Source organism: Phragmites australis, chromosome 11 (genome assembly GCF_958298935.1).
Source record: "Phragmites australis chromosome 11, lpPhrAust1.1, whole genome shotgun sequence".
NCBI classification, from domain to species: Eukaryota; Viridiplantae; Streptophyta; class Magnoliopsida; order Poales; family Poaceae; genus Phragmites; species Phragmites australis.
In genome coordinates, this window is record NC_084931.1 from 32,915,943 (window position 1) to 32,926,181 (window position 10,239).

The 10,239-nt window shown below is 44.8% G+C and overlaps 1 long non-coding RNA gene across 1 annotated transcript; it reads left to right on the forward strand.

Moving 5' to 3' along the window:
• Window positions 1-2,946: 2,946 nt before the first annotated feature.
• Window positions 2,947-9,849, forward strand: LOC133885076 (uncharacterized). Its single transcript, XR_009903186.1, has 2 exons — window positions 2,947-3,325; window positions 9,540-9,849. It is a non-coding gene; the product is annotated as an uncharacterized LOC133885076 (long non-coding RNA).
• Window positions 9,850-10,239: the final 390 nt, after the last annotated feature.

A 10,239-nucleotide genomic window follows, 5' to 3' on the forward strand; every position in this document is an offset into this window, starting at 1 on the left:
TTTTTCCCGCCGCCGCGCGCCATTTCGGTGCGGATTTTCCCGCGCTTTGCTTCAGCTTCGTGGGCCGCGCATCCACTGTCCGTGAAATGTTGAAGTCGCTCGTGGGCTCCTGCTCACAAGGCTGAACACCATTTATTTCAGCCCGGATAAACATACGGCCCAACAAAGAGATAACGTCAAGGGAATTTTTTATTTATATATATATTTATAATTTTTGGATTTAAAAAATATCACCTCCTCCCTACTCCCTCGCATCTAATAAAAACTCTTAAAATTTGAATAATTTATCCACTTTTATCATCCATTCTCATCTTTAAACCCCTTTGCTTCTTTACCGGCTACGTATATGAGACCAGTTTTACTAATGAAAATAAAAAAAATTAAGAGAGAAATTAGTGGATAATTTTCTCTTCTTTTTCGGATACTAACTGAAATCAAACTATGGCATCACTTACAACATATTTGTTTGGCAACGGCAACGCTCTCACAGAGTATCCACATCACTATATTTGGGTTTTGTTGTAGCATATGGGTACTTAGGCTAATATAAAAATAAAATATGACACGTAAAAGGTAGGAAGACCGGAAGGAACAGCAGAAAAGGCCAGATTAGAATCCAAACTGAGGCTATGTTTGGAAGCAAAGTTGAGGAAGTCCTTGGGAAGAAGATCTCCAAGGGAGATTTTGAAGACAATTTGTTTCATTGGAAGATATTCCCGTCCGGGTTTTTTTTCTCTACTACTGTTTGAGAATTAAAGGGATAAAAATCCAGAGGAACAAAAATGATCCCAAAAAATTAAAAAAAAAATTCAAGGAAATTCAGTAAAAACTTAATACCTTCATTCATTACAACAAGACAACAGAAGGGAAACTAATAACTTCTTCATGCTCTAAGGTATGTGCAAGGGGTTGTTGGTAGAGCACTCTGTGCTCAAATAGAATAAGGCTATACAATATATTGAACTGAACAGAGTCTTAAATGTAAATATAACGAGCAGCTGCATAGTTATATGATGTTCTATACATACATACGACATGGTTCACAATACATGGTCATAGGTAGAATAATGATACGATTATTACAACGCAAGTCTAAAGCTTCATGGTACATATTAACAAAAGGTTGAGAACTGCCTTGCTGCATGGTTGAGGTTGAGCGCTGCAGCATTTGCTTAAAAGAGTCATGATAACTTGAGGTTATTTTGTCTTGAACTTGTTAAGATTAAACTACATATAAATAGAAGGAGAAAAAAGTAGAGTGATATAACCACGGATGCGCAATTTGCATTGAATTTGTCAATAGCTTTTGCATGTACATAAACGAAACTGATGTAAATTTGGCTTGTTCAGAGTGAATAAAGCAAAAATTGTTTGGAGCGGCCTTTTCCTAAGTAGTGCTAATCTTAGGATGTCTCACTCTATTTGGAAAAAGGCTACACTATTAAGCAGTTATGCAATCTACAAGATTGTGTATCAAAATGCAGCATGAATGCAATGGATAGACCATCTTACTCTTTTTTTTTACTTATAGTTTTCTAGACTATCTTACCCTGACTTGTTATCATTAGCATAAGACTACAGATTATTGTTACATTGTAAGAACATTCATAGTTCCATTCCTATTTCAAAATCATGATCTTTCTAGTCAACTACATTAGAACAAGCCCACTGGCAGCGTGTAGGTCAATAAGGGAACCTGCAAAAGAGACAGTTCTGATGGCCTTGACAATAGTGAAATGTTCAACTTCTGTGTGTGTAAACACGAGAAGAACTTGAGGTGCATCAGAGGCAAAAGGAACCAGAAAAAAAGAACACTTGCTTCCTGGTAATTGAGCAAAAAGGACAATGAAATTGCCTTTAATGTTAGGAAAACTTTGACAATGGGGACCAGTGAGGTCAATCTGCAAGTAATTGAAATTGTCAATGTTATCGTGACTTGAGAGACAGAGGTGTTTGCAATGCTAGCTTGGTCACAAATGAAGTCAAGTAGCAAGGGCTAGATTTGCCACAGATATATAGACTTTAGCAATCGACCTATATCTCTTTAAACCCTAAACCGAAGCTTACCCCTAATCCAAATGAATCTAATCGTTAAAAGAGCATAATAGGATTCCAATTGATAATTAGAACTATTTATGAACTCAAAATCGAAAGTTGATGGCCATTCTTTTAGAAGAAAGGATCTGGAATAATACTTATTTTGCATGAGCTTATGCCGCATTGAATACTTGCAACTGGCCCACCATCTCGTCCGCGTTCACCACCTCGCCATTGGCATTCACCACCCTAATGACGTAGCATCAAGCGCATCATCAGGATGTGATGGCGTAGCTCCAGCAGTAGCAGAAAAGCACCAGGGGGATGCGAGTTGGTTACCAAAAGCATGACATAGACCGGGACGTAGGGCGCGCGGCAGCGGGATGGGGAAGGGGAGGGATGACAGCGGGGTTGGGGTGGGGTAAGGGAAAAGAGGGGCCCGTGCGAGTAGGCAGCGGAGGTGAGGGACAGCGACGCGAACACGGAGGAGGCCGTGAAAGAGGGAGTGACAGCCATCGGAGAGGTTCACAGGGGTAGCAGATGGAGATGGAGAGCAAATTCACATTGTCGCCGGAGAGGGAGATGCGGAGGTGGAGGCATCGTAGTGGCTCGGAGGTGATGACAGAGGTGGAGGCGATGGCCGTAGAGGTGGAGATGGCAGCGGCAGCGGTGGTCTTGCTCGCGAGCATCGGAGACGACGGGACGACTCGAGCGAGTGAGACGGGAGCGCTGCCCCGAGACCTGTCTAGTTGGGGCACGCTTACCCATGAAAAACGAGTGGGTCGGACAAAAGACCCGATGAAGCGGGCTTGTAAATGAGCTGGTTTGTTGGCCCGTGAAAATTCTCCGCGCGGGCTTCTTCCTCAGGGAAAAGGCCGGGAACACGGCGGGGTCGTGGGCTTCCAAACATAGCCTGAAAGAGGAAAAGAACACATAGCCCAGCGTGTAGCGACCAAGTCCATGGCCCTCTCGAGCTCGCTCCATGCCCTGGTCCTAGTCTCCCCTCCCTTCCCCTCCGCTCGCCCAAGTAGAGTCGCGGCCCCGGCATCCCGCGCGCTGGGTCGGCGTCGGAGGGGGCGAGGGTCGTGGCGCTGCCGTCGGACGCGTAGTGGCTGGAGGAGCTGCCGGAGAAGAAGAAGTCGCTATACACGCACAGCCTACCGTGCATCGAGGCGTGGCTGCGCAGCATCGGGTTCACGCAGTCCCGCGAGGACCCTGCCGTCTGGGTGGCCGAGATGCCGCTCTAACATGCGCGCCTCTGCCTCGACGTCACCGACCTCCACATCAGGTGCGAATACTGTTACTGTATGAATGTGTGCTAGCTTGGGATTCAATTCATGCTCACGATATCGCCAAAATGTTCCTGCAATTTAGCTTGCTCAATCGGCCTATGTGGGTGTGTGGAATGAACTTGCAATTTGGATGCTTCATTGTTCCGTATAAAGCACACAACAAATTGCTCAACTAGGATTTGTCTTGTTAAGAAGAATTGGTTCATCCAGTTTTGAATATTCTTCATTGTATCAGTGTCTCACTAAGAAAGTATGAATCATGTGCTCATTTACTCAATTGTTCATCAATCGAGGACGAAATAGCTAACCTTATAGCAAGAATCTTCTCCCTCAGAAGCTCTGACCTCTCTAGCGACTGCTACAGTGCTCGCGGGCGCTTTAGAAGGCGACTGAGGTTTTCCTGCCCTTGTGGCTTCAATCTTCCAACTAGGGGCAACTCTGTTTGTTCCCTAGGGTTGGATTAGTCCTTATAGCTCTGAGTTTCCTTCGAAACGCAAAGCTATTCTCCTGATCCTTGCCTCAAACCTCAAGAACTCTGATCTTTCTTTGGGGAAAAAAATATCACCTCTGGAGTTTCTTGAAGTTTCCGCTTGGATTTCTCTGTGGTTGGAACTAGGTTTGTGTGTGTATTGAGTCACGCAGCATCCCTTGCTGTTCGCCCTTCATCGCGGTGCCTGCTATGGCTTCGTCCAAGGGAGGTGCTTTTTCTTCCGCCAAAGAAAAGTCTGGCCAACATGAAGATACTAGGAGCTGTACTGCTAATGTCGCTGAACTTTTTGGCCATCTGAATTTGACATCAGAAGAAACAGAGGTTGTCGATTTTAGTGATGACGAAGAATTGGGAAACACTTCGGTAACAACATGGCCTCTGATTGGTAAAGTCCTCTCACCATCTACCTTGCATATTTCCACGATCATGAGAGCTATGAGACCCGCTTGGGGTAATCCATATGGTCTCAAGGCACGTTCTGTGGGGACGAAAGACGAAAATCTATTCATTGCTGAGTTTACTTGTGCTGCTGATAAAGAAAAGGCATTACAAGGAACACCGTGGATGGTTGGTAAACATGCAGTACTCCTTCAGGAGTATAATGAAGAGTTAAGGCCTTCAGATATCCGTTTTGAGAAGATGCCTATTTGGGTACGAATCCAAAATCTCCCTTTTGGCTGGATGAATGATACTAAAGGTTACAGGGTAGCAAGTCTTGTTGGAGAAACTACCAAATTGGACGTGGATGAAGATGGAAAAGCCAGCGGCCCTTTCTTGCGTGCTCGAATTGCAATTGATATCAACAAACCGCTTCGTCGGGGTATACTCTTGAAAATTAAAAAGCACTGCCCACTGCAATGGTACGAGCTTCAGTATGAGAAACTTCCGCTCTTTTGCTTTTCCTGTGGGTTAATAGGTCACACGGAAATAGAGTGCTCTAGTCCGGCCCCGAGGAATGATTTTGGCAAATTACCATATGACATCAAGCTGCGAGCTCCGGAAGAAAAAAAGAAGAAGATCCAAAGCTTTAGCCAGTCGGCTGAAAATTTTGTTGACAGTAAAGATTCCTCAAGGTCTTGGGGATCCTGGACAAAAACTCAAGGGACTGGTGCAGTCCATTCTTCAGATACAAGACAATCAAATAGTGAGCAACCGGCTACTAATAAAGAACGGGGTGCTGACGATATGAAAAACACATCTGCTAGCCCTCCAAAGCAGAGTGTTCAATCGTTTAAGAGCAAAAGGAGGCTACCACTAGAGGCTGAGGATGTCTTGCCAAAACAGCACAACACTCTGATGATCACAGAGAGGGACCATATGGATGAAGGCAATGTGATGTTTACAGATGACACAAATGAAAAACCTCTTGGGATGCCGGAAACAGAGGCTAGTAATGCAATGACCCGTGACAATAAACGTCAGAAGAAGGTAAAGGGAGGAAACAACACTTCAAATGTTTTGGTTTTTTCGGCGGGCTCCTTCGAGGAGCGCCGCCGGGCCTAATGGATCTCTTAAGCTGGAACTGCCGGGGCCTGGGGCAGCCCCGGACAGTTCAGGAGCTCGTCACCCTGACGAGAATGCACAGCCCTAAACTCATTTTCCTGTCGGAGACAAGGCAGAATAGCGAGTATGTTCGAAGGCTGAGATGGAGATTGGGTTTGAAAGAATGTTTTGCGGTTAAAGGTGAAGGTAAAGGAGGTGGTTTGGCCTTGTTTTGGGAAGAATGCATGCACGTGGAACTGCTGTCTTTTAGCAATCACCACATTGATGTTCGCATTCGGGACGATCAGGATGGCCAAAGTTGGAGGGGTACCTTTGTGTACGGTGAACCTAAACCTCAGCATAGACACAACATGTGGACTTTATTGCGAAGAATCAAAGACCGGTCGACGGAACCGTGGTTAATGATTGGGGACTTTAACGAAGTTATGTGGCAAGGGGAACACTTCTCCCGCACACGACGTTCGGAGAGACAAATGATGGACTTCCGAGAGGTACTATCACATTGTGACTTGCAAGACGTTGGTTTCGTAGGGCTGCCTTGGACCTACAACAATAAGCAAGAGGGGGACCGGAATATTCGTGTACGGTTAGACAGGGGGGTTGCTACACCGACTTGGATGGATCTTTTCCCGGAAGCGAGGCTACGGCATCTAGTCTCATCCCGATCTGACCATTGCCCGATCCTTTTGTCTCTAGTTTCACCTCCTGAAAATCACAGGGGACCGAGGCCGAAGAGATATGAGACCTTTTGGGAGCGTGAGGAGGAACTATCAGAGGAGATAAAGACTGCATGGCTACACACGCAACCTGTCCAGCATCTGGGTGACGTGGTTACTAAGCTCTCTGCTACCATGTCAGCACTGCATACTTGGAGCAGAGAGAAAATTGGTTCTATATCCAGAAAACTGGAAGACCATCGAAAACGGATTGAGCAGCTTCAACGGACTGCAAGCGATGGAAATAGCGGGGAAATTAAAAAGCTACAATGGGAGATGGATGAGCTTCTCTATAAAGAGGAAATGATGTGGCTACAACGGTCTCGGATTTCATGGCTGCGCGAAGGAGATCGAAATACTAGTTTTTTTCATCGCAAGGCTGTCTACAGATCAAAGAAAAATAAAATTCAAAAGCTGAAGAACTCAGTTGGCAGGTGGATCGACAAGGATGTGGAACTGGAGGCTTTGGCCACGGGTTTTTTTCAAAAGTTGTATTCAAGGGATGTAAATGTCGAACCGGTTCAGGTCATAGAATTGTTTGACAGAGTTATAACGCCTGATATGAATGAAGCTCTTTGTAGGAACTTCTCTGAGCAGGAGATTGGGGATGCCCTTTTCCAAATCGGACCACTTAAAGCGCCTGGACCGGATGGGTTCCCGGCGAGGTTTTTCCAACGGAATTGGGAAGTTTTGAAGCAGGATGTTATCTGTGCAGTTCGGAAATTCTTTGATGATGGCATCATGCCGGAGGGTGTAAATGATACCTTTATAGTCCTTATCCCAAAGAAGAATGATCCAGAGGAGCTAAAGGACTTTAGGCCTAGAAGTTTGTGTAATGTGATATATAAAGTCATCTCCAAGTGCATGGTAAACCGGATGAGGCCTCTTATGCAAGACTTCATATGCCCGACACAGAGCGCCTTCATTCCGGGAAGGATGATAACTGACAATGCACTTATTGCATTCGAGTGTATCCATACCTTGCAGAAAAATAAAGGGGCACAAGGGGAATTCTGTGCATACAAGTTGGATTTGGCGAAAGCTTATGATCGTGTTGATTGGAGCTTCCTGGAGGAGATTCTTTTGAGGCTGGGCTTTCATCGACAATGGGTTCAGTGGATTTTAACATGTGTAACCACTGTTCGCTATTCGGTTTGTCTCAATGGGCACCTTTTGGCGCCTTTCTCTCCTTCCAGGGGGCTCCGGCAGGGAGATCCTTTATCGCCGTATCTATTTCTGTTCGTGGCAGATGGCTTATCGAGGATATTGCAGCATGAAACTCTCTCGGGACATTTACAGGAGCTTCGGATCTGTCAAGGAGCACCAGGTGTATCACATCTTTTGTTTGCCGACGGCAGTCTATTGTTTTTTAAGGCTAACCAGGAACAAGCTTTGGTAGTTAAGAATGCTATTCTTAAGTTCGAAAGAAGTACAGGCCAGCTACTTAGTAATGCAAAGTGCTCTATCATGTTCGGCAATGCTTGTACTGATGTGGTCCAGAAAGAAGTAAAAGAAGTGTTGACAGTTCAACAGGGAGGTTTCGAGGAGAAATACCTTGGCTTGCCCACACCACAGGGACGGATGAAGAATGATAGATTCCAATCAATCAGAGACAAGTTTAACAAAAGGCTTACTAATTGGGCAGAAAAGTATTTGTCTAGCGGAGGTAAAGAGGTCCTTATAAAATCTGTCATGCAAGCTCTTCCAACTTACATAATGGGAGTTTTTAAACTCTCCTCAACACTGTGTGAGAATTTGATGCAGCTGGTGAGAAATTTCTGGTGGGGTGACGAACAGAATCAACGTAAGTTACATTGGATTGGATGGGGCAAGTTAATTATGCCCAAGATGCATGGAGGCTTGGGCTTCCGAGATTTCAAACTCTTTAACCAGGCGCTCCTTGCCCGTCAGGCGTGGAGGCTCATCCAAAATCCGAACAGTCTGTGTGCACGATTGTTGAAAGCAAGGTATTTTCCTAATGGACCATTACATGATACGGTGTTCCCTGCGGGAGGTTCTCCTTCTTGGTCAGGCGTGGTACATGGACTGGAGCTATTGAAGAAAGGTCTCATTTGGCGGGTTGCTACAGGGGAAAAAGTTCATATATGGAGAGACAACTGGCTTCCAAGAAATGGTGCACTCAAAATCACATCTCAACCGAATAGCCAGCGTGTACGACGAGTGTCACAGCTCATATTGCCAAGGACTAGGAACTGGGATGCAGTCACCATTCGAAGTTTGTTCCTGCCTCATGATGCTTATGAGATTCTACAGTTGAAACTACCGAACACATGCTATGAAGATTTCCAAGCTTGGCATTACGAACGTAATGGCATTTTCACGGTCAGAAGTGCATACAAATTGGCATTGCGTGAGCAGTTCCCGGCACCTGAAGCCACCAGCATTCATGGAGATGGTGAACAGAAGATTTGGGAGAGTATTTGGAAAGCAAATGTGCCGACAAAAGTGAGAATTTTTGCATGGAGACTTGCGAGAGAAGGACTTGCAACTCAAAAAGGCCGATACCGACGATCGTTGTGCCCTATGGCTACCTGCGAAATCTGCGGCAATGGTGAGGAGGATGGTTTCCACGCTGTTGTTCTATGCACAAAGTCCAGGGCCTTGAGGGAAGCATTACGCCAACATTGGAGTTTGCCAGATGAAATTGAGTTAAGGTATACAGGCCCAAATTGGTTACCTTTGCTGTTGGACAATTTAAACAATGAAATGTGCACGCAAACTCTCATGCTTTTGTGGAGAGCATGGCATCTAAGAAATGATATCATTTATGGTAAAGGTGAGGCCACAATTGGCGCTTCAGTGGCGTTCCTGCGTAGTTATGTTCAATCTCTGCTCGGCGTGCGTCTACAGGAATGCATTGACAAAGGAAAAAACCTGGTTACTGGATCTCACACGGTTTTGGATGTTGGCCTGAGGAAATGCTGGTCAGCTCCTCCACAAGGGTGGGTAAAATTAAACTGCGATGCCAGCTTTGATTCAGTATCAGGAGCATCAACATGTGGTATTATTATCAGAAGCTGTCGAGGACAGGTTTTAATTGCTGCATGGAGTATACTTCCTGCATGTGCCAGCGCTACTGAAGCTGAAATTCTTGCAGCACTAGAGGGAGCAAAATTACTAGTGGACTGGATCAGCCAGCCGGTTATCTTCGAATCAGACTGTGCTGCAGTGATTCAGGGACTTTCGAATTCCTCATTGAATCGATCTCATATGGGTTTGGTTTACAGGGAAATCAAAGACCTACTGAATTCTCTTTGGGGGATACTCATAAGGAAGGTGAACAGGGAGTGTAATAGGGTAGCTCATGAGCTTGCTCAATTAGCAAAAAGGAGTGCGGGGTCTGCGGTTTCGCACCTACACGCGCCTCCTTGTGTTTCTGAGCTCCTTGCAAATGACTGTAATTCTACTACTTTTGTTTAAATGACATTCCCGGTTCTTCGCAAAAAAAAAAAAGAAATAGCTAACCTTATCTTCAACTAGGTACTTGAAAACCAGCCCTGGAAATCTTGAGAAGGATGTGGAGAGAAGATTCAGCTATGCCCTAAGCAGAGAAGACATTGAATTGAGAACACAATTCTTGGAGGACCTTAATCCAATCACGGGGCCCAAGTTAGGATTCGTTTAATCATGTTTGCCCTTGAGACGAGGTTAACACTGGAGAAGTTGTACAGCGTCCATCATTAAAGGGATTTGCATACTTCTCTTCCATGATTGTAAGAGCAAACGGATCATGTGCCGAAAATTCATAAGTTATAATTTGCAATATCAATGGCTCAGACGACACTAGAAATGTGGATGCCCGGGGGTGCATGCATTTGGTTTGTTGGTGTCGGAATTTTTCCCTTGATGCCTTGACTTTGTCCTATGATTTTTTTTATATTTTTGTGTTGATGTGCCTTTTTTTTATACCTGTCTGTGGGGTTAAAATAAACTTGGATCAAATTCCTGTCATGCTAATATTAACACTTGTCCTTTACTTGAATTTGTGCAAAGTAAGTAGTCCTTGGTTCGAATTTGTGCAAAGGAAGGATTTTCTTGACTTTAAGATAGCCAAATTTGGCTCTTCTTCACTAAAAATTTGGCTCTTCTACACGCTATGTGAGAGTGCCTTGTTTTCTGGATGTACCACTTTCGATTTTAATATAATATCTTAAGTACTATAAAAAAACACTGCTCACCA